Raw genomic sequence first — 25,832 nt, 5'->3', positions numbered from 1 at the left:
ATGCTTAGGTAATTCTACTTGATTCCCAAAGGGATTGCTCAAGTTTCCTTCTTTTTATAAGAAAGATTTTCAGACTTTGAAGTTGAACGGAATGCTGACAAGGTGCTCAAAAGACCATATTAGTTATCAAAAAGACTGTGTTAGTCAGTTGAGATTTTTCTTTTTTATACATGAACAAAGCAGCATATGTTACAAGATCCTCTGTGAGAAAAAGCTGTTGTCTATGTCCACAGGAAGGTACTGCATATTGGTATATTGGTCTGCATATGGGTTCGTTCATGCATTTTTATATTTTATGTCAGTTACTCTCACTTTGTTTTGTATAAATTCTATTTCATAAGAACGCTAATACTGAAAAGACCTAGAACAGCAGTAAATTCATTAAGGATTTTATTAAGTCAGCTAGTCATCAGGTACAATTCATCAATTGCACCCACCTTTCTGCTCTATTTTTGCTAAATGCATCTTCTTTGGAATTTAAATTATGACAAAAAAGTGGCTGACTAATCTGAATTTCTCAATTTATTCTTGTTCAATAAAAACCTGTTCATCAGCTTAAACTCAACTATGAGTTCAAATCAAATTTAAACCACCTGGGAGTAAACAAAATTGCTCTTCTTCCCTAGCACATCAGCTATGGATAAAAATAACAAGCATATTTCCAAGGAGCTCAAGATTCTAAACCTCTGTTTCTACCAACAGATTTTACTGAAATGATTTAACGATTAGAAAGAAGCACTCTGGGTGCATTTTAGATTAAATATTTTGATCCATGATTAAAGAGAACAGAGAGAAAAAATAGATGTAGGGTCCTACTTGGAGATTACAAAATGGGTTTGCTTTTCACTAAAGTCAGTATTAACTAAATATTAATTGCACACAGATTTTAGATATCCTGTCACATTTGTTTGAATATCTTCCAGCATCTTTATCATCCTCTCTCTCTTCTGTCTTCCTTTCATTTACAGACCATGTATGAAGCTTTAACTGGAAAAACAATATTACTGAGATTCTTGGAAAAGTCACATATGAGATGTGAGGCCTTGGCTATAAAACACACAATTTAAAATATTTTTTTGATAGCTCCCTCTCTAATTAAATTCTATTTTGCCTGAGTTCTGTTTAATTTTGACAAGACAGTTCTTTTTAAAACCCTGGCAAAAGGACTCTGGGATTGGGAAAGCCAATTGGCAGGAATATTTTAGGCAATTAAATTGCTTATTCATCAATCCACCTCTGATACAGTGCAGCACTCTACACTGGACTCTTGCTGCTCAGAAACTGTTATGTGTGAAAGAGGCAGAACATGCTCACTCACTGCAGGAGCTGTTGTCAAGCTCAGACCATTATTCTTGGGATTTGCCTGAGCTATATTGAAGGTGTACCTGATCATGTGCTCTGTCAGTCTGAATTGACACAGACTGTTTTGAGGCTTGACATTGGATCTACTCGGTCTCTTTAGAACAGATTGGCATCAAATTGTCACCAGTCTTGCTTTGCTCTGCATTTGGATGTTGTAGAACTCTGCCCTTGACCTTACAGGCTTCCTTCTGTCACTACTTGCTCCTACCTTACCTTCACTTAGCAGACATTCTTACTGCTCATATAGTGCAGATTATTAAATTACAATTAATGTATTTTTAGGTAAAGTATTGCAATTATGAGATTTTGTTCTTGCATGGAGTGCGATGAGAATCATTCCATCTCATCTGTTGTAAATAACTGGTTTTGTATGTCATAGTATAGGTAATGGGTGATAATGAACACCCATGAACACACACCTGACCTGCTGGTTAGCACATGAAAAGCTGCTGAATGTGAACTGCAGGAGACTCTCCTATGTGACACTCCTTCATACCTGATAAAGATGTAACGTAATATCCTTTATCTGGAAGGTTGTATCTGCATCAGAGCTAGTCAGAATTTTTCTTTGCTGTATAGTCATATTGTTACAACAGAATACAATGTACATTGCTTTCTAGAAGCAAAAGTTGCAAGCAGCTTTAGCCTGTCTCCTTGAGTGAGGACTCAAGAAAGGAATATGATGTACCACTAAGCAGATTATAAGAAAGATAATATTAAATGGAAAAGGCTCCTTTTATATTTTTACATTTTATAAAATCTTCCTGCTTGGAAATTCTTCTAACAAAGATGAAATCTTCTATGCTAAAGATGTAAAGCTGTATTTCTGATGGAGTTCATAATACTGCAGCTCTAAAGGATTCTAGCAAAGATCTCAAATCAGTCAGTAATCACTAACTAAATGTGAAGGGACATTGACTCCTATAATGGAAAAATAGAACACAAAGAAGAGAAAGGGAAGAGAAAATTGCAGTGGCCCACCAGTTACCTATCAGATAAATGGCAGAGATAATATCAGAATTCATGTAATACTAAGAATTAGTCAAGAATTTAGATATATTATTTTCTTTCATCCAAAAATGATCAGTGTCAATGAAATCTTTAGCAGAAGAAAGAGTTTTGAAGTTAGTAAACTAAAAAAATACTTTTGCAGTTTCACAGCATTATTGTAGTCAAAGCCAACTACCCATCGTGGACATGAGACGGACTAGTCGTTAATGCCCTGGTCACTTCTAAGGTGGGTTTTTGCTAAGGTGGGAGTAACCTGAATTTTGATTTCCCATAGCACAAATGCTGTTCAAGGTCTATGATAAGCAAAGATTTTCTGAACTTTCACAAATAATATTTATCCAAAACTACATGGGGAGATAGTAGATTTTGCTATAGATAGATAGAGTTTGCTAACTAAAAATGTAATGCCAAATGACATAACAACACTTATTCAAGTTGGTAGTGAGTGTTTCAAGTTGAGCAAATAGCAAGAGCTTTGAATAGAATAAAATAACAGTTCATCAAAATCAAGTAATAAAAACATGCATGGCATTAAAAATGTCTGCATATGTGTATATATACATATACAGTATCAGTGTCATTTTAATGACTGAACGTGGAACGATTTTCAGTCAGAATTTATGCTACACCATTTATTCTGCTTATTTACTTGAGTATATTTTTATGACAAATTTAAATAGAGACCTAAATATTTATTAAGGTCTATAAATTATCTTGCTCATCATTTTAAAAGAGGCCAATTCTTTATGATGTTTAACTCTTCAAAACCCAGAAACCATAAACAAAACAATTAGGAAAAAAAAATTCTCAGCTGAAGAACAACTATTATTTTGCAGATAACTAGAAGAACAGCTAGCACCTATGTGTCTATTCAGCAGAGTTTTACATAAATTTGAAGTTAAACCCACTTACTTCTAGAGCTGACATTAATGCCAATCACGTCAGCAGTAAAATATGTCTTAGCTTTCTCCTGAATTACCAAAATTAGGAGTATATATGAATTTAATAATGAAACACAATTTTACTAGAGAGCACATACTCTATCAACATCAGCCTTCTTCCCAGAGAAGACCAAGGTGAAGATCAGGTATTTCTTGTTCTCTTCAAGAAACAAATAGCAAAAAGGTAACAAATGCAGAAACTCTTACAGAGAGGTCGAGTAATTAATGGGAAGTTATGATCTCTTTCCTATTAGATTTATTTCCTATTTCCTATTACAAAGGAGTTGTAAAAGCTTCACTGCAGTGACTTTTGAAGAATAATGTTAACAGACAGCCACTGGCATTCAATCTATTTGATCAAATAGCTACACACATGAGACCATGGCTTGATCTTGAAAATGCTTTTGCTTTGGCTAAATGGTAAAAAGTAACCTGAACTTGGCAAGCAATGGCCTCATTGAAGTTATCTTCAGTTAAAGTTTCCTCAGTACATTTGTTTTGATTAGCAACAGAGTTCTAGTAATAGTTAGTGAATGAAATACAGAGTTATCTTCTGATTTCTTTTTTACATATATTGGAAATAATTTCATAAGTGTCCCACAGGCATTAAACATTAATTCAAAGAATTTCTAATGGCTATCCCTTTTGCCCTATTCTTTAATATTTTGTGGAAATATACAGCCATCTTGAATTTGAGTCTGATTTTTATTTAAACACATCTATTTATAGGTGGCTTGAGTGAACCATTGGCCTGCACAGCAAATATCTGGCCTAAGAGCCAGATCTATCCTCTCTTCAGCTTCAAAGTATATGCCTAAAAGTCATCATGTTTATGGTTTTGGATTTTATAAATACAGCCTACTTTAGCAGGTGAACAGATACACTTTCTTTCAAACCCATCATTCTGAAAATACATATATGAATTATGTCAAAACTTAATACTTTAACTTGCTTTAAGTTAAAACTAATTCAAAACTAATACTTTAATCATATCCCTAAAATGAGGCATCATAAAGCAGACATATCCTGCAATAGAAATGTGGCGATCAGCCACATTAGAATAGATACATTACATTAAAAACATAGAATTCCTTAAAAATGCATTAATAAATGTGTCTGTTCCAATTTTATATTATTTATCTCTGTGTTTTCTGCATCTGTAGATGAATATTCATAAAGAACACCAAGTACAATCATATTATTTTTCTCTCCAATGATAATAGAATTATGTATTGAAGTTTTTGCAAAACCAAGTTAATGATTTAAGCAAAAGTTTATTTGTTTTACCCACCAAATCACATTAATGTTCCTTTTTATATATGTAATAGAAATTAATGAGATATTCTTGCAAAAAATAATTCTACTTCTATTACCTCTTTTATTATTCAATGAAAATATATTTCTGTTCTGGAGACAGGGAAAGGAATGGATGCTTCTAGTCCCAAGAGACCATATTCTGAACAAGTCAAGGTGATCAGATGTCATTTTGACATATCTCAGGGCAGGCAGGTGCCCTGTATATGCTCCTCTGAAGAGTAAAAAGTGGATGTTGATTAAAGTTCTGTTACATGCTACACTGCCAAGAGAGATGCGCCTTAATCCTCATTTCTCCAAAACCTGCCTCTGATTTATACCCATGAGGGAGTCAAGAGGATTCTGTCCTTATTGTGCACATGAAAATAAAAAAATAATTGGAGAGAATCAAATGAACCCTGGATGTTCACAGACAACACTGCCAGTTAAGAAAACTTCCAAGAATAACCTTTAAAAGAACACCTGTTTTTAAGCAGGTGGATTTCTTCTTAATCCATTTACACATAATGTACACTATATGCTTTCTCTACATATTGTGATAGAGAAGAAAAAAAAAATAAGACAAAAAGAGTTCTGCAAATCAATGTATTGTTAAAGAAAATGTTCTTCGGTTTGTTATTATACTTGGAGGAAGTTCCTTCCACCCCACACCCCAGGAATATATGGTATCATTTGCTGGTTCCAAACCCCATGAAATCAAAACAGGATTTTATTTCAGGGAATGTATATGAGAGAAAGTTTTATCTCGCTACCTACTGTCAGTTTTAGTATAGATCTTTGCAAAGATGGCAGAATGGTGTATTGTACATAAATTACCAAGTCTGTTATTGGTACTATGATATGTTTTTCCAGTTACTTCCTGTTGTCTTGGCAGTACAACTCTATTGTGGCCTACTCAAATGCAATTGTATTTGTTTTTCACCTGCAGTGCATTTGATTACTAAGATCTTTTTTAGCATTTTTTGTAGATGAAAATGTGAATTTTTGTCCGAATTTTTTGTTTTGTGTAATTATAAAGAATGGCATGTAAACCCTTCATGCTGGAAAAGTCGAAACTGAAGAATAATAAAAATTACAACTGAATATCACTTCAATGAATACCTTTACAATAAAAATAAAAATATCTACTTTCAATAATGTAGATATGCTTCAACTTAGAACTGCAAAGTGTAAACTCCCCTAAGCTTCACCAGTCTACACCTATGATATATTCAACAGAACACACCCATACAGCAGATCTGATATTCATTACACAATCAAAGCATACACTTAATTAAATGACTGGGCTGTTTCATAACACTGTTCACACAGGAAGATTACTTTATTTATTATTCATCACAGCTTCTGCTGTGATATATTTTAAATATAAGATTGTAATGACTGTTTACTTCTGCCTCAAAGGATGCTTCTCTGTTAATCACAATACATTCTCATACATAGATATGGTTGATGAGAAGAAAGGATCTCACTCTTTCTCTCTTGGACAAATAGGTTTACGAAAACCTTGAAGCCTATGCTACAACATAAATTCTTCTCTCATTGTCTATTCTAAACTATACTTTAGATCTCAAAGCTGTGCATACACATAAGTAGAAGAAAAGTATATTTAATGCATATTTTTCATCAAATACTTGACTGTGACTTTTTAAAAATAAAGTACATGTAAAAATAAAGCACAATATGATACTTTAGATCTAATAGGTTAACAATATTTAACATGGGTTTATTGTTGCCACATATTTACCAAAAAATTATTACATTTATTGTCTTTTTGTGCTATGATTACTAATATTATATCAGTCCCAGCAGTAGACTTTCTTATTTTCTTTGACTGTTGGCAGATTCCTTGATAGAGAAACAATCTTTCAGATGTGTTCTTTATTAGGCTGTGTGGCAAACTAAACAAAAAAAAGGAGAAAAAGATTAGCTGCTTCATCTAATGGTGCCACTGAAAGAAATGCCTAACCTGCTTAAATCAACTAACCTATCCAGTAGTAATATGATGCATATTTTTTCTTTTCAGTTGAGGACAGCTGAATAAAATTCTTGCTGATCCCTTGAATAGCAGAACTGAAGCCTAGAAGACTTTACGAACCATAGCCAGTGAAGTCACTGCAAACACCTTCATTCAGAGGTGAAATGGAAATAAATGTACAAATGAAAAATTAAGAAAACATCTTCTGCATGCTAATGTAAACCATAAAAAACACATCCTTTTTATAGAATTTTATGATGCCTTTTATGCTGACTGCAGAATTGGCTCAAAGTACCCATGAAAATAAATTACAAACTGCTTGTTATTTTATTTCACCTATTTGGTGGAAATTAAACTTTTTGGTAACTCCATTTATACTGGATGTTTTCTTATACTGGTAGAATATCACATTCAGAAAATATTTTCTTTGAAGAAAATAAGAAACAGTAATGTTACTTTAATGATGTATCTTTTAGTGAGTAATTGTTGCTATTGTTCTCTTTCCAGGGACTGTAGTTCCAAAGTTTGTTTACATCCCCCCCGAGGAGTAGGTTGCTGCTGAAAAAAAAGGTTTTGGTCTTTGTTGCTTTCTGTCCTAGTTACTTGTTCCTAATTCTGCCTTAGTTTCTGTGCAGTAAGTTTATCTTACTGAAGCGCATTTTTGTTTGGAAGTAGAGGGGAACGGGAATACAGAGTAGTAGATTTAACTGTTCTTTGTGACTAATTCCATTCCTAGAACAGACAAAACCAAAACCCAGGAGTTCTTCTGAAATTACAATTTATTTATATACATATTTTTATATAAATATATAAACATACACGTATGTGTTTTTTATCCAGATGGTTACACATGTGTATCTGTAGAAGTATGCCTGTTTAGCTTCCAATATATGATTTGAGTTTTTCTTAGCATCTACCAAATTTTATCTCAAATATAATCCAGTTGTACAACCTTTAAAATTAAAAATCCAAACTGAATGATGAACACACCTAAAGAAAAAAGACTGATATGAAATTCCATCACAAAACCAAAAGCTGAATGTGATTGAAAGATTCAAGGTTTCAAAGCTCTGAGAGTGTTTGGTGAAGTAATGTGCTTTTATACATTGTCATAAGTCTTAAAAAACCTGCAGTGGGAAAATTTGAACCTGTAAACAAGTGGGGAGGTAGAAGACAACTAATTTGAGTTCAGTCCTGTAAAATTAACGTGAATTTAGGGAACACAGTCTGAGATTTCCAATCTTCTTTCTCATTCCTGAAAGGCTCCTCTTTTTATCTCCTACTCTTATTTAACTTCAGTATTCCCCATTCTGCTCAAGGAGTTTTAAATAACAGAATATACTTCTGGAATATTCTTAATTAAAACTTAAGGCATGTAAAATATATTGTTTTACAATTCCAAAAGTCAACTCATACAGAAAAAAAACCCCAAATATCTTATTTGCTATGTAAATTTTTTCAGTTTGTCACATCAAGCCACCCATACTACTTATGTTTGATTACCCCAAATTCTGTGTGGAAAAAGTAAATGAATGATTACATAAGAAAAAGTTATTTAAAGCATTTTCAACATAACAGAAACTTATAGGCAGCAGTATTATTCAAAAAAGATTTCTGAATACAAATATACCAAATTCTGCACTATGGCATTATGTCATCAAACTAAAATGCAGCTATTTCTCTTTCTTATGAGACAAGATAGATCAAAATTAAACATTTTCATACCAATATGACAACCTATTTTCTTTGACAAGTATGGGAAGATAATACTGAGTAGGCTTGAATGATAGCAATAAACAATGATTTTATATTATTTACATTAAAGGCTACAATTAAACCTGAAAGCTAGCCCTGCCATGTTAACTGGCTTTGACAAGAGAGTAGAAATAATTTAACAACACCTGTAGACCAGATTAAATCATAGCTGGCCACTTAGTATCATGAGTAGGTTAGAGTTGAAAGACAATCCTAATAATTCACTATCAGTGTCACTATTAAGAACATAAAAAGACAACAGAGTAAATGTGGAATTATGTCCTCTCTAGCATTAATTGTTCCAACTAATCTGTGTCTCTCACCAGTCTGTAGTCTACTCAGAGGACTTCTAACTTTCTTTTTCAGGTTAATGCACAGCTACTGTTTTCTGTGCTTGAGTCAGGTCAAGCCAGGAAATACCAATAAATCTTTAAAAAATAAGAAGATTCCTACTTACTTGTGGAAAGTATTAATAAGATAAATAGATGAAAAAAAAGAAGAGTAAAAACCCCATAAGTTGAGATAGATAAAAATAATCAGAGAGAATGCTTCTGAAGGGAATAACAATGGGAAATTTTCAAGAATTTACATGCTTAGAAAACTTGACTTCTGAAACCTATCAGCAGTAAGGAATCTATCAAGGTAAATTCTTGTAATAGTGGCTTTGTTGTTGTTGTTGTTCTTGTTATTGATGTTGTTGAAGAGGGATCATGTTAACTCAAAATTTAATTTACTTTTTGCTCTGCTTTCTAACTGGCATTCATAAAAAATCAACTACATGGTCAGTTAATGCATTATTTATGCTTAACTGCACAAAATGTCATTCTAGTATTTTATAGCAAATTTCTGTGTATTTTATTTATTTTGACAAATCCATTTAAATTTAATGATTCTCTATTTTAATTTACATATAAATCTGGATTTTGAAATTTCTGTTCAAAATCTACTCAAAGCAGCCAATTGCTGTTCTTATAGAATATAGTATAATGAGCAAGAAAGCAACACATGTATCAGACCCTAAGTTTTAATTCCTTTATTCTATGTTGATTTTTCATGAAGTTTTAATAAAATATCTAAAGAATATCTAAGGAAACACAGAAAATATTGGATCACATTACTATAACACATGTAATTTTGTTTAACAGGATATAAATTTTGTGATAGATGAAAATCAAGGTGATTCTTACACAGAACATTTATCATCTAACAGCTCTTGCTAGTAAAACAGGTTAATACTAACATACACTAGATTTCTTTATTCTTTTTTAATATTGTTTCTGCAGAAAAACAGATTTTCAGTTTAAAAATAACCTCTTAGTTCAAAATCACCCAGCAACATGAAAGCACTAAGAGGAATGACTGAACTGCTATATCATTAATTATTCTAAAAAAATGTGATTCCTTTAAGTATAAGATCATCTGTCTTTCAGACAATAAGCATTGCCACAAGGTATGCAGAATTGATTTATGAAGAAAATTTGTTTTCTGAGGAAGGTGACAGGTTTAATAAGGGATGAGATTTTAAGAAGACTCTAATTAATGTAATTAAATAATTACCCCTTAACTATCAGCCATGTAAACTAAAATTCATATTGTCACCCCTCATAAAGGAAGAAAACAAAACAGTACAAGGAAAATAAGAAATGCTAATAAATTTCCTAAAAGGTAACCTTATCAAGTTTATCTACCTTCTAAAAAATGGATATTCTACAGTATATATATTCAAAAGGTATGCTGTGATTGTCTGTCTTGTGCAAATTATTCCCAGAACTATTGGACAGTTCTTGAAATGGCGACATGTATTCTGAAAACTTTTCTAGGCTACCTCACAACTGTCTTCCTGATAAGTCCCTATGTGAATTTTGATTAACTGTTAAGGAGTTTTTTCAACAGCAGCAAGATACCATGAGCAGCTTTCTGTGAAAACTGATCTAAATGAAAACTGATCAAAACTATATGCAATTAGGCCCAATTTGGATACAATGCGGATATGAAGTGTGGGTTTCCTGAGGCAAAAAAGGTGTATTACAGCCTGAATGTTATTTTTTCCAGATCAATACAACAAATACGTAAGAATATCAGGTGGAGCTGTTTTATCAACACTATTTTCAAATGAATTCTCAGTGGGCCTTGGCCCAGATGATGTTGCTGGAATGCAGATGGCAGAATAAGGTGTAGGAACAGGTAAGAAAATATGTACATTGACAGATGAGATTTTAGGTACAAAGTGTATGTTCACAGAAGCAGATGACATGTTGTGCAAAAACACTTTGTGTACATGAACACTTTGTTTGATATGAAGCATTTTGGAAATTAATGGAGTCCATTACCAAAGCTCAGGTGCTGTGTCCTTTAAAAATATGCAGTATTTTTGCAGTAGTAGTTTTGAAGATATATATTTTGCAGTACTAGTTTTTAAATTTTATTTAGAAGAAGTTTTGAATGTTTTGGGCTTCTATCATGATAAAGGGGACAGAAGCCCTGTGTGTCCAGTACAAAATGTCAGGTTCTCATGCATCTAATAAAGGATGATAAACTTCATTCTGCATAGTGAAATCATCAGCATAGGTTTGAATGAGTACTGAGTTTATCAATGTCTGGCCATGAAAAACCATCTATACTAAAATGAGATTTCTTCTGACCATCTCTGAAATCACTTTTACCAGACAAACACATACATCAATAAGGACATGACAACTTATGCCTAATCCCTGCTAAAACGCTTGTCTTGAACTTCCAGACCACAGACAAGACACATACCACTCAGATAATCAAGAGTCATGGGACTATTTTTTCACAATGCCTTACAAGTAATTATAAAAGAAAAAAAAAAAAAAAAAAGTGAAAGAAAAGTCCATCCTGTCAAGAAAATAAAACACAGAGATTTGCTAATATATTTGTCTAGGATTTCTCAACCAGAAAATAATTGAATTATAATATTATTTAGAATGCTAAAATCTTCTTTTCTAACCAGATAATGTGCTTTGATTTCTGAGCTATTAAACAAAAAAGAACAAAAACAATGTTTCATAAGGATTAAACCAGATACATATTAAGTACTAGTCACACATAAAATCATTCCACTGGGAAGGACTCTCCAGCACATGTGATAGACTTAATTGTCATGATCCCTAACCTATTTTATGTGCTGTACCACATACTAGTCTCAGTTGAGACAAAATATGATTTCTCACTTGAACGGGCATTTCTTTTTTTCTGACTATTTGATTAATTTTACAAATTCTTCATCAAACTTTACTTTCAGTACATTTAATATGGATTTTGTCAAATGTGAGGATTTTTTCTCCTTTAGAAAAGAACACTACAGCACTTACTTGACCTTTTACTCAATAATTGCAGTATATATCTGTTGGAGAAAAATTGTTACTATTACCTAGTATAAATTATTCCTCTTTAGCTTACTAGTTCATAGGTAACAAAGACATCTCTACAGGGTTTCCCTTTGAAGTTTGTGGCATTTTGTTTATGATGAAGAAACTTTGTAGTTCAGGTATCTCTCATACTTGGAATACTCACTGTGATAAATGTTAGTCATTATAAAGTATTTTTAGAAGTATTGTTATTTCATTGTAATAACATAAAATACCTTATTCCATGGCATAGTAGTGGATAGGTATGCTAGGTTTTCTTAGATACAGTATAGATAAATGTATTTTTTAAAATAATTTATATGACTTCTTAATAACTTAATTCTAGAACACTGGTACTTTTAAAGGTTCACACTTCAGGGAACTGGACACAAGACTGAAATACCCAGCTCCCTTATAGTAGAAGACAATTGACTGTTCTGAGATAAGGTGGAATATAAGATCTGTGAGATTGCTAAAGCAGTTTAAACAAACCTTCACAACAGATTGTAACCAATTTCTTTCTTTAATGTATCTTTTTTTTTTTATCTGCAGTTCAGACATACATAAAGATATTCTATACAAACTGGGTTTTTGATAAACTATTTAAAAAGTCTATAAAAGTTTATATCCTAAGCAAGGTTACAAGAGCATATTATTCAATGGACAGAGCAGGTATGAGGTCTGAAATAAATTGCCATGAAATGTGGAAAAATGAAAAAAAAAATTTAGAATTAATATTCTGCAGTCATCATGATATATGCTTTATCTATGCACCAATTAGGGCCAACAATGCCTCTTCATAGGCCAGACATCAGAGACTTTTTTTTTAAAGTCTATTTATTTTAAACACAAAGGGTCCAGTGGTTTAGAAGCAGTTAGAAGGCTAGAAAATTTTGTTTTTTAAGATAAATTTTGTTTTTCAGTAAGACAAATTAGATTAGCTCTCTTATTTTACAAAAGAGGGAAAGAAGTGCATCTAGTTTAACACATGCCAGATTTCTAGTCTATGATTTGCACTGGAAAACACAGGGGAGGGAAATTCTACTTTAGTTTCTCTTGTTCTAGGGGTTCCTAGAAATTTGCTTCATGATTAAAAAATGCAAACATTTCTGTTAGTGTGAAACTCATCTTCCAAAGTACAGGCATCAAATGAAATCAGACTTGAATCAGACTATGAAGTGATTTATAATTAACTATTTTCATTTGTAAATTTCAAAAATCAGCATAAGTTTAAAGGGAAATTTAGCTGGTAGTGGACAATTGTTTTGTTATTTTGCTTGTTTTGTTTTATTTTGTATTAATTCTGGCTAAAATCAGCTTCCCAGTTTTTATGGATGCAGTTGAGTTACTTAGCAAAATTTAATGGAGGCTGTGAAAGACATTTTACTGTTACTAACACATACTCAGAATAAACCAGAATTTATGTTCACACCTCTTCTGGTTTTGTATGTACTTGTTAATGCAATAATAATTTATCTCCAATTATTTTCAGAGGCTGAGGCTTTTCCCCAGGTAAACAAAAAACTACAAGTAGTGAATTCTGCCAAAAGAAAAAGCAAGTTTTGTGGTGTCATTTTTCTTTCATCTTTTTACTTGTCTTTAATAATTAAAAGTCTTTCAGGTTGATAGTCTTGCAGGCATTTCTACTGAAGTCAATAGAAATGCTCACATTTGTATACTATTTTGACAGAAGGAGTTTTGATTGTTTTACAAAAAAAAAGGCTATGCATAACTGAAGTTTGAACTTCTCAGTCTTTATTCAACATTTTACTACTGTAAATGATGAAAACGTGCAACTTTTTAAATCATAGTTTTATTTAGGACTATAAACTTTGGGCTCACTTCTGTCACTATATTCTGTTGTAACTGGTATAAGTTCACAGATGGTCTTTAGTTGAATACAAAACTTGAGAACATTTTGGTAGTCAAAATATTATCTAATCAGCATATCTCATTAGTTAAAACTCTTGTTTTGGTAGCTGACATTCAACCAAAATACATTTTAAACTAATATTTAATTGGATTTTAAGTTCATTATTGATTAAATTGGATGGCATAATCTGATCTAACTTTAAAATCACAGTTTATTTCCATTTAATGGAAATTGAAGACATGGAAACTGTTAAAGTATCAATTACAAAAGCTGAGGGGGTGGGGTGAGGTGGGGGGATGGGATCCACAAAACAAGTAAGACATTTATAGGAGTCACAGTTCAGCAGGTGCTAAGGAAAGGCATTTTTAGGAAGATAAGAGATTTATCTAAGAGAATCAACAGGACTACAGATAATGGTTAAAAGATGTATTTAGTAGGTATTTCAGACTGATTGTACCTGAGAGAGTCGCAACCACAATATAGCAGCAGATTGAAAAGAGCTAGGAGTTCAAAGGGGAGTTAAGGTAACAGAGGATGAAAGGAACAATGACTGCTTGAGGACATGGTTTGGAAGGAATTCACAGAGAAACTGATTCCTGAAGGATCAGCATTACAAGCATTGTGGTTAGCTGAGAGTAGGAGGATACCTTTGGTGAGATAGAGGTATAAGAAATGGCTTCACATGGGACACAGGGCAAATTTAAGGCATAGAGGTTAAAAAACAAACAAAACAGGTATAGATAAATTGTATTTTGGGCTTTTTTTGTTTACTTTTTGTTTGGTTGAGGTTTTTGTTTGTTTGTTTGTTTTTAATAATACAACTGTTCTCCAAAGTGACCACATTTCTATTGTCAAACTGCCTGGATAAAAGGTAATTTCCACAAACACAAAGAAGGGGGCAATGCTGGCACCAGAGGTGGGGGCAGAACACAACACGGGATCCCCAAGCAAACACCCAGAGTCAGAGCAGACTTTGTTCTATGCATCCCAGGTGAGCCCAGGAGGTTATATTATATTTATATGTTTACACATTTTCCACTAATGGTCTTCTATTCTACCAGTGCATAGTGACTTATTCAAATGTAAATTGATTCAGAGTAAGCTTCTAGGACTCTAGTGGTAACTTAAGAACTAAAGAGCAAGCAAGAACTACTTTCATCAGAATAACATCATTCTAATAGTTCAAGAGGCATTTTTGTCCTCAAAATTATTATGATTTAGTTGCTGCTGACATCAGTAAGTTTTCAAAGCTTTAGGAACATAATTTCATATGGTTTTCTCTGAAATATGAAAGAACCAGCAAGTCACATAAGCATCACCAAGATTCTTCATGCTGGAATGAACCACAAAACTAATTATATGTAATTCTATACTAAAACAAAAGGAATAAATGTTATAGATTGAACTATTGACTTGATTTGCAAAGGAAACAACTTTGGGCTTGTGAAACCACTGAATTTCAGATTACAAATCACCTAGACTAAGCTAATACTGAGATGATTACTGTTAAATTACATTCCAATGATAATAAAAGAAGCCAAATCAATTTTATATTTGCTATTTATATAGTGTGTATGCATGTATACACATAATCACTATGATAATATATATACTTATATCTTTTTATATCTAATCATATAACCATATACACTATTCATGTATGCATAGCATTCCTAACAAGTCACACTCATGCTTTCCTCCTCTTCTGTTCCTTACCCTTACCTGTCACAGAACTTATCAATAGTTGGGTGTTGCATCCCAGGTTTGGGTTCAGATTAGGGGTTCTGATATGTGTTAGTTAGCTGGTTCTGTGTACCCCTGTGCACCCCCCGTGTTTCCCCCCCCCGCAGTGGTCCGCTCCGAGTCTCTTACCATTGGAGCATCACCATGCCAGTCCTGTAACCACCCCCCTGTCCACTCCAGAGAGTTCTGTGTCTGTCACCCCGTTCCTGCAACCCCATTCGCCCCAGAGCCCTGTGTCCGCCTGTGTTGCATCCCTGTTGGTTACCCCAATCCACGTCACTCCCCCGTAGCCTGCCCCCATTGGGTGAAGGGGGCTTCCGGCCCCCTCAGCCCACTCCCTATAAAATCCCGTGCATTCCTTTGTTCGGGGCCAGTTTCGCCCACACGGCACTGGGAGTGAGACGCGTTTCTCCATTGCAGCTCTATGCAACAATAAAAGTTCTCCAGCCAACCACGCGGACCGAGTGGACAAGTCCTTCGCCTCTTTGTCTCGCCCCTTGCGCATGGCAGCAGAAGCGACCAGCCCCGCCCTGGTACATGGAACGCAGAAGCGCCCGGGACTCGCGGCGCCCTGGTCCTGCTGAGAAGAAGCGCCCGTGACGGGCTCTCCAGAGAGCCTGGCACCGGGGAAAAACAAAGCAACACCGCAGTTGGGTGTTAAACAAAGATAATTTTAAAAAATTGTATACTGGAAATCTGAGACATAAATACTCGTTATTAAAAGACAAATATAGTAACTTAGTAAATCTGTCAAGTAGAAGATTCACAGCTGGACAGAATTTTTTGAGTATAAAAATATCTTATTTATCCGCTTACTTAGAGACAGAATATTAAGACCAGTCAATCACTGAAAAACAGATATTTTTGAACATGTGATTTATAATGTAGATTATCATTTAAAAGTCACATCTGAAATACTTATAAAAGAAGGAGATTAAATGAAATTCCCTTTAATTTAAAAACTTTTCAAAATGTTCTGAAGAAAAGGTCTTTTGGAGTATAATACGGACACAAATGAATGAGAGAAGACTACACATTATTTTTCAAATAAATTAATGAATTTCATTTCCACATGAAGATCAAAAACTATTTCCACATGCTTCTATGAATTCTAGCACAGAACATAATACTCAAATCTCAACAAAATACTACGATTGCTGTGTATCAAAGCTGGAAAACTGCAGATTTATTTTCTTTCAGTAAATCATCAAACTGTCTCTGTCAAACTGAATCTTTGCTTTCTTAGTTTAAATCAGGAACAGTACTATTTAAACCCTTGCCAAAACATTGTAAGAAAGTGATACACATGCACTTATTAGATATTTTTTACCAAAACCCAATTTCTCCAGAAACATTATGGAAAAAATGAACATGAAAAATATTTGAAAAGAAGGGGCCAAGTTCCAGCACTCTGGGGGGATTTTTTCTTGTTCATGATAGGAGAATAATGAAATAAAGCATAAAGCTGGTTAACCTAGTTAGTGGGTGCTTTTCCTAACTACAGGGAACTATTTTAATTTGGAAACAGAAATGGCAAAGAATTCTAAGACTGAGGAGATACAGAAGTATCGAGGAAGACAAAGAGGTAGCAGAATGCAACATAATGTGGAATATAATTGTCTTGTCTAAGACAGACAAATGAAGTGTAACTGGAAAACAGTCAGGAGATTGCAAAAAGAAGCTGACAAATCCTGAGGGACTTGAACTCATATTGGATGAATGGAATTGATTGAGTAAGTACAATTCAGTACATAAGATTGCTACAGGATTACATAAAAATTCCAGGTCCTGTGGTCCAGAGTAACTGACAGAACACTCATACTTTTTTGTTAGTTAACTCTTAGTTAGAGTGTAGCCTTGATCAATAGGTTTTTGGATATCTTTAATGGACTTTGATACCTTCTCAAATCTCAGTAACAGTCTGATTTTCAATCATTGAAAGTTAAATGCTGGCCAAAATTGTGTATACCACAAGCTACTATATATTAACACTGAAGAGAAATACTAAAGCATTGAAAAAATACCATGTCAAATCTATGATATGGATAGCTTTCTTAACACACCATCTTAACTTTTAAATGAAAAATCAAATCCATAATAATAAAAATACTATGTTTATGTAGCTTTGTGAACATTACTTGTGGAGGGGTTAATTTTGTATATGGGTTACTTATTAAGGCATGGAAACTTTATTACATTTTAATAAGTAGGTGTCTGCAACTGGAAAATTTTACACAGCAAAGTATTAATTTGATAGGTAGTACACTCAGATTCTTCAGGATTTTTTTGTATTATATGCATTCATCTTGCTATGGAATGTTCAGAAGCCTTAAGGAGAGTAAAAATTCCTGTCAACTTTACTTCCTGCACATCTAAAGAAATCAGCATTAAAAAAAAAAAAACAACTAATTTCCACCATTTCTGAAAAAAAAAATCTTTTAGAGAAATAGTCACCTTTTCCCCAAACACAACAGCCTTCTGCACCAAAGATTATACAAATTGAACTCAATTGTAATTCTTGCTCTCAGGGGAAGCTGCTTGCTATTTGGCAGCTCTTTGATTTGTGATGCTTTGATTTTGTAGCCTCTTATCTGTTTCATAATTCACACTCTCCTTGCCTTCCTTAGCAGCAAATATATTTTATCTCAATGGCAGACCATGCTAAAATGAAAAGACAAAAATCAAAAAAAATCCTGAAGTGTCCTTTATGTTTCCCCTAACTTTTTTGCTTAGTACTTCTATGTCCATGTGTTTTTTTCAGATGTTTAGTACTCAGGTAGTGTTACTCTCTATGCTTTTGACACAAGACAGTGTTATACCATTTGGTACTTATATTTGTCCCCCTCTAGATAATTTTGAACTCCATGCAATTTTGGCTTTTGTTCCTATGTGTATGGGTAGACAGCAAGATTGAGTATTACATCTTGGAAGCTTAGTATGTGTGTTGAAATTTCGTGGGTATTTTGTAAAACATGGTCAGGTATCAGAAAGGTTGCAAATAAAACATTTCAGTTCCTTTCCCTCTCTCAGTTGGATACTTTCAGGAATTACATACCACTTTTTATTGTCTTCTCACAACACTTCATTGAAGAAGAAAACAAACATTTTCTTTTCTTCTCATTTCTCTCCTAGTTTCACAATATCCAAACTTAAGAACAGGAAGCAAACTTCAATTACTTTTAAATCTACAAAAGACAGAGGTTTTTATGTTTGAGCTCACTGTTCCCCAACTACTTATCTTGTTATGCACATTATGCAAATAATTATTCTAATTTTCCCTAATAAAATGTGGTCATATATGGATTGGTTTTGATAACTACTGAATTAATGATAAATTCCTAGCAATGATTCCAGAAGAAAGAACTATGCTCCTGGTGTAGTAATAAGATGGTTCTGCTAATTCATTTATGATATAGGAAAGGTCAAGAAATACATGAGCATTTTGAAACAAATATTCTACTCATTTTGAAACAAATACTCTCTCAAATATTCATAGCCACTTCAAACTGGTTTTACAAATCTCAGGAAAAATGTATTAAATTTTGTTCTGATATTATTATTCAAAACCAACCAAACAAAAAGCCCAACAGCAGCAAAAAAACCACATCAAAAAATACCACCCATATTTTTAAAGATCAAACTTTCAATAATACTAAAAATAGTTTAGTAAGCATTAATATATCATACTTCCAGTATTTAATTAAATATGGATTAATGCTAGGGTGATAAACAACTCAGTTACTAGAGAATTCTTTACATGACAAATTCTGTAATTTCTTCCGGGGGGAAACCATGAAAAACATAATAAAATATTTTTTGCTACTGAATATAATTCTTGGCAACACTTATAAATTTAAATTATTGACACAGAGCTATCAAGACTGAACTTGTGCTGGAAAGTACTATATACACGTGCATGAAAGCTATATAATATGAAATAGGCATTACTGCAATACAGCTTTAACAAAATTATAAGAAATAAAGTCTATCACACGTATCTGTGTAGCCACCAGATACACAGAGGTATAGTTGTAGAGGTAACTTAGCATTTTTCTAGATAAACATTATATTAGGAATTTTTTTTTGCTTGTATCCACCCACCTGTTGAGAAGATAAATGCAGAAATAGAGCAAGTTACTAGCCATTAGATAAAATATAAATCCATTGTGTCAGATTTCATGCTCCTCACTGACCAGAAATCAAAATATGCACACATCTTGCATGCCTCTAAAGTGAAATAAATTTACTTGTAAAATATCACAAATCATGTTAAAATAATTATTCAGATAATAAGTTTGGTTTTTTATCTGCTAGAATATCATAAAGTACCTTCCATAACAGTGGAACTTTCTTTTAGTACATATATTTACATATGTATTAAAATAACTTTCTTTTAATACATAATATATTTACATATTTTTACCATGAAACCATGTATTTTATTTCTTGATCAGAGCTCTACATTTCAGTGTGGATTTTTTAATATTCACAATATTAAAGCAATAATTTTTGAAGTGAGAGAGGAAGCATCTTGGCACAGATTGGAAAAAATTAAACTTAGACATTTTATTTTGTGTCTTGCGTAAATACAAGAATGAACCAGATGTGTATTAATTAAGTGTGGGCATATGACAACAAGGCAAAATGGTACATTGCACCAGCTGTGAATATTGCACACAGCTTTTTTTCCCCCCCATCAGCCCATTTTCATATGATCGAGAAAACATTCAAAGTGTCAGAAAAGGTGTTAAAAGATAATAATAGTGAGAAGTAAGAATTCATCATTGCTGAAGCTTCAAAAACTTTTACCTGGTTCACATTGCAATCCTGCTTTCAGGTGAGAGAAAAAGAAAGAAATTTAGTAAGTTTATAGCTATTCCAGTTACCCTTTATCAGTCCTCATTTTGCAGACAATGAATGACTAAGATATTTTATGAAATTGCATCACAAATAGTATGCCACTAAGATAGTATACGCTGTTTTAATTTTGAAGGACATATGTATTCTTCACAAAACAGCCATACTGGAAATTAGCATTTTAAGGTTTAAATAATGAAAAGGCCAAAAATATTAAAATAACACAAAAAAACCCCAAACTCAAAACAAAGCCAAAGTATTTCCATTAGCTAAAGTGGGTTTTGTCTTCCTTTCTCCTCCATTACTGTCGTGGTGAATGTATTCTTTGGCCAAATACATTATCATTTTACAAAATAGTGAAGGTAGCAAGATGGGGACATGACTCAGATGTCGTCATTAAGGTGAGACAAGAAAAGAAAAAGAAAGCTAATTCCCCTTAAAGAAGGAAGGAGTAAAATAGTACCTGTAAACCAAGAAATTTTTATCACCATTGCACTTCAAAATTTTGAAGTTTAGCACATGCAAAACCTTTTGGCAAGTCTAATCTCATAATCCTATTCACTATAATACTTCAAGAAATCAAAAATGGTAAGGCAATACTTGACAAATACAAGAAAAGATACCATCAGTTTCATGTATTTATAGAATATATTTTAAAGATTATTCCTGCTACCATCTAATTATTTTTGTGTCGACAGAATGCTGCATAGGACTCATTGACACTTTTCCTTCCAGAACCTTTCAGAATTAAATGTTCTTCTTCAGGAAGTTGGCTCTATATAAGCTTTTCCATTAGCTGCAAGCAAAATTAAGATTACCTAGCAGAGAAAAACTAGATTGAATTACTTCTAAAAATTAATTCTGCAATCAATAGCACCACAAAAGACCCTAGTAAAAAACCTTTTAATCAAAGTATATAAATAATATCAAAAAATGTTTTCTGATATTACCTCATTTACTACTTAGTTCAGTGGCTTAACTGTTTGGGTTTTTTTTTTTTTTTTTCAGAAAAATGTTTAAATGGCTCATTAAACTAGTTTTGTGTCATTTTATTGGATTTGGACCTTTAACCAAATGATCTTGAATTTTGTTTTACATGCACAATGGAACTTGTTTTAACTGCCACTCTCTAAGGAAAATAGAAATTTCAATAAAGTAATAATTTTGATTAGTAAAGACTCCTAAATGTGCTAAGGTTGTCAGTAAGCAATTTTCATTTATGATTTTTTTTATAAGGATGCCCTATGTATTGTATAAAAAGCTAACATTTAGTATATTTAGTAAAAAAAAGCTAACATTTTCTTTCTCAGTAAACGGACAATTAATACACCTCCAAATATGCATTTTCAGCTTCTATTAAAATGTATTTGCAAATTCAGATCTGTCGCTGTTGAGCAGGACGGGAACAAAGAACTCCATATCAGAAGGCTAAGAAAATGAACTCTCTCCTTTATTTCAAATGTACTGCTCTATATATAGAGAACATCAAGAAGACTAATTTCATTGGTCTTAGAGTAAAAACATCCCACACCATTGATGTGCAGTGAATGACGCACAGTAGCAGAACATATCTATAAACAATGTAAATAACAAGATAGATTAGAGAATTATTTACATTCTTTCCCAACTGCTTCCCAGGCTCTTGCCTGGTTAGAAAACCTTTCTTTTTCTCTCTGACTGAGCTGAGAATATCCACACAGATCAAGTGGGCCAAACAAGTTTAAATAAAATAGGTTTGCTAAGAAGTAATCTACAGACAGTTCTGTTTTCAGCTTGCTTCCTGATACATTCCAGTTTTGTCTGTGGTAGACTTAGATTCATTAATCTTGCTTCACTATTGTAACCACACCTGAAATATCCACTTTCTCTGGAAATGTCTACCCTCCACATATGTTTGAGCCTCACTGCTTCGAATTAATCTATCTAATTAATACTTTAATACAAAATTATTAAAGAAAATAAAATACTTTGTGCAATCATTCTGATGGACAGACTGGACAAAATGCCCAGGTCAATGCCGCATTGAAGTGACAAAATTCAGCTTTCTCACCTCCTTGCCAAAGAGCTGCGACATATTTTTTGAGTATTTATACTGTTTTCAATTAAATAAGCTTCATTTGTCACAAAATAATTATTTAGGTCAACTTGAAAAACATTGAGCTATAAGAATATGGCTTCTCAGGCTGTCTAGTAAGACGTTATTTTAAGCTGTAGGCTTAAATCACCTGATGTAGAGGAAGATCACATTTTTTTCTTTATGAAAGAGGTAAAGGACAATAAAACATCCACACAGAGATAGAAAAAACATTGAAAAATTTCTGATCCTTCTCCCCTCGCTGAAGAACACTCAGACCTTTTAATTGAGATCTCCATGAAACTTCAGAGACCATAAGCTGACCTCTGAAATGACTCATATTGGATCTGTGGCATTATATCTGCACAGTGAATTCAGTAGAAAATTCTTAAGAGATTACTATTTTATATATGTAGTGATCAGGATTAATACTGGCCTGCTATTGGTCATTCTTGACCATTCACCTAAGAGCAACTTCTCAGCCCCAGATATACTTATGCAGTTATAAATATATATACGTATGCATATATATATATGTACACATTTACATTTAGACAAATATACATATACATTAAATGCAATATAAGTAACTGTGCATATTTGTGTATAAATGTTCAATTCCAAGAGAGATAAAATAAATCAATACACTTCTAGCTCATACATAGTTCAAGTAGTTTCTAGTTCTGTTGAGACTCTTAGATATAATATAAATATAAATAGGTTAGCTACAAAAAAATTTGTCCATGCCTACACACATACAGAAATTTTTGCATAACACAGAGCACAGGGATTCTGATATTGCACTGTGAATTTCCTCTTTCTATTCCATCTTCATCCAAATTCAGTTTTGATGTTTTCATAGAAAAATTAACAATTTAAGAACTCAGTTAATATTGCAAGAAAAACACAGTGGTAACCTCTTTCTTGCTTTTTCATCTCAGAGGAAGACAGAAACAAGAGCGATGGTTTGAGTAATTTGAAAGCATAGCTCCTTCAGGAATCATAATGTCAATGGCCAACCCAATAATGTTGAACAAAATAATTATGAAATTAATTTTTCTTTGTACCTTCTGATCCCAATTAACAAGTTGAATCACTTTTAGTTTTTCATGTTGAAAAGATCAGCAATCAAAAAGAATTGTGTTTCTCCAAAGAGGGAGAAGATTAGCTTTAATTGCTTAAAAGTTTTTACTTTTCACATGTGGAAAAGGACTGATACCCTCCCTAAGGTAAGTATCCTGCATTTCTACTATAATCACAGGAATTATATTATTGTCAACTTTTTAAAACAGATATTTTTATGAAATTGTTCCTATTAGATTGCCAATCTCACATTTTTTGTAGCTTCCTCTTTCTTACTGACAAAATGTGAATGATTGGATGACTCGGATTATTAAGGTGTATAATCACATGTGAATGATAAAGCTATTTATCTGCACTGCTCTTTCAGGAACACAATAAAGTTATTACTGAAATTTCAAATGAAACATAAGCCTTACAAGCCTTTTTCTGATAACTACTCTTCAGAAAACTGTTTTGAAACTCCTTGATAAAATATTTAGCTAGGAAATATTTTCTGAAAAGACATTGATATCAAAGACAAGCATTTAGAACTTCTCTTGTTGTAGCACTGTGTGAATTTAGTGGAAAAAATTCTTTGGTTTGTGGTTGCTTACACTAGATGGCACTGATAAAGTATTGCCTGATTAACTGAACTTCTTAAAATACACTTCTTTTATTTGGAATGCTTTATTTCATTATTTTAAAAAGAAACTGAATAAGATAGCAACATTGTTTTGCCCAAATAAAATTAAAAGGGGAAATTAAAGGAAGAAAGGGGAATAATTTAGAATTGTCCCAGCATATTTTGTAAACCTAGCAGTTTCTGATGATTGGCTTCTTCTGGCAGTTACACAGACACACTACACATACCGTGAGAGACAGAGCATTCTTGCCCCAAATTGAAGTAGCCTAAATTTATAAAACAGTGAAAAATGTGGTTTGGGTGGGTTTGTTGGGGTTTTTTGTTTGGTTGGTTGGTTTTGTTTGTTTGATTTTTGTTTTTGTTTTACCCTTTTTGATTAGGAAGGGATGGTATTTAGAAAAGAGATTTTCTAAATGGACTCTTCCAGTCCATTAGCTCAATCAAAGCAAAGCTTTTTTGCCATTCTGATTATGACTGAGCAGGGCAGGGGCTTAATGCAAGACCCTCATGCAAGGAGTGCACATCTCATTTTGTGGTCTCTCCAAGAATATTCAGAAAGGTTATCCAAGAATACGGATAACACCTCTGTAATGCTTATCTCTGCTACTGTGGGGAGAGAGACAGGCTTTTCTGCATGTAATTACCAGAGAGGAAACCCAGATGAGTACTCTGATTTGTCCTGTAGCAGAGCTTTGTATCCTCACATAAAGCAGAAAGGGTCTAGAAAGACTAGTCTCACACACCTAAAATTGGCCTCTGTGACTGCTCCCTAAAGTATACATTTTTGTATGTACTCAATCAATATACATCACAATTACGTTTTTATAAGATGATGTCCAAGAATCTGAAAGAGTACTGCTAAATATGTGCATAAATGTAAGTCATTACCTGTTGCATGTAAGCTACTTTATTTGCTAAGGACAACTAAACACATTATTGTGTTTCTTGTCATAAAAAATTGTTATCTTTATAAAATAATATTTTATATTATAACAGAGAATATGACATAATCTCTAATCTTTGAGGTCTTTTATTTCCCTATGCTTTTTTGTTCTCATTTTAGCACAAAAATGAGACATTTCAGAACAAGCAAGTAGTTATGCTATGATTTATTTAATAGGTTTTTAAAATTAAATAACAACAAAACCCCCCAAACCAAAATAGCTGAGCTGTAGCTTCAGTAATTACGTATTTAAGTTTTTTTTCTTAAAAGTACCCTACCAACTTTTTTTCTAACTCTACAGAACTCACTTTACACATACAGCACTTATCTTTAGACCAGCTTTACATGTAATAACAAGCAATTATATTTGAAGAAGTGAAATGCATTGGCTAAATGTCATTCTTGAAAGGATATGATCCAAATTCTCTAACACGCTCCTTCAAGTCTTCACCCTGTCCCTTGTTCTTTTTAGCTCTAAGCACTGGCTAACTGTAATTCTCATTGTTGAAGAATTGCTGAAGACACAAGAAAATACATATCATATATTGTTTAATAAAATACAGATATTGTCATGATGCCATGATGCTTGTTTTAACTCACATCACATCTCTGCTTATACAGTCCTTCTGGATGCAAAACATTCTCTCAGGATATTTGGTATAAGCCAAAAATAGCCTTTCAAAGCCCTAATTTTTATCTCTTTGCCTTCTATATCTTAAGCAGATGCTTTAATATTATCTTGTCAAAATCAGAATTATTCTTATGCTCAGCATTGCAATTGAGAACGTTTGTACAATGAGTTCAAAATAATTTATTTTTCAGCTGTCAACATCTCAGCTCATTCACTACTTAAAATAAAATACATGTTACTACTCATCCCTCTACTGGAAAGTGATTGACAGCATCTT

Source organism: Vidua chalybeata, chromosome Z (genome assembly GCF_026979565.1).
Source record: "Vidua chalybeata isolate OUT-0048 chromosome Z, bVidCha1 merged haplotype, whole genome shotgun sequence".
Classification (NCBI taxonomy): Eukaryota; Metazoa; Chordata; class Aves; order Passeriformes; family Viduidae; genus Vidua; species Vidua chalybeata.
The sequence above is the reverse complement of the archived record's forward strand: the minus strand, read 5'-3'. Positions refer to the sequence as shown.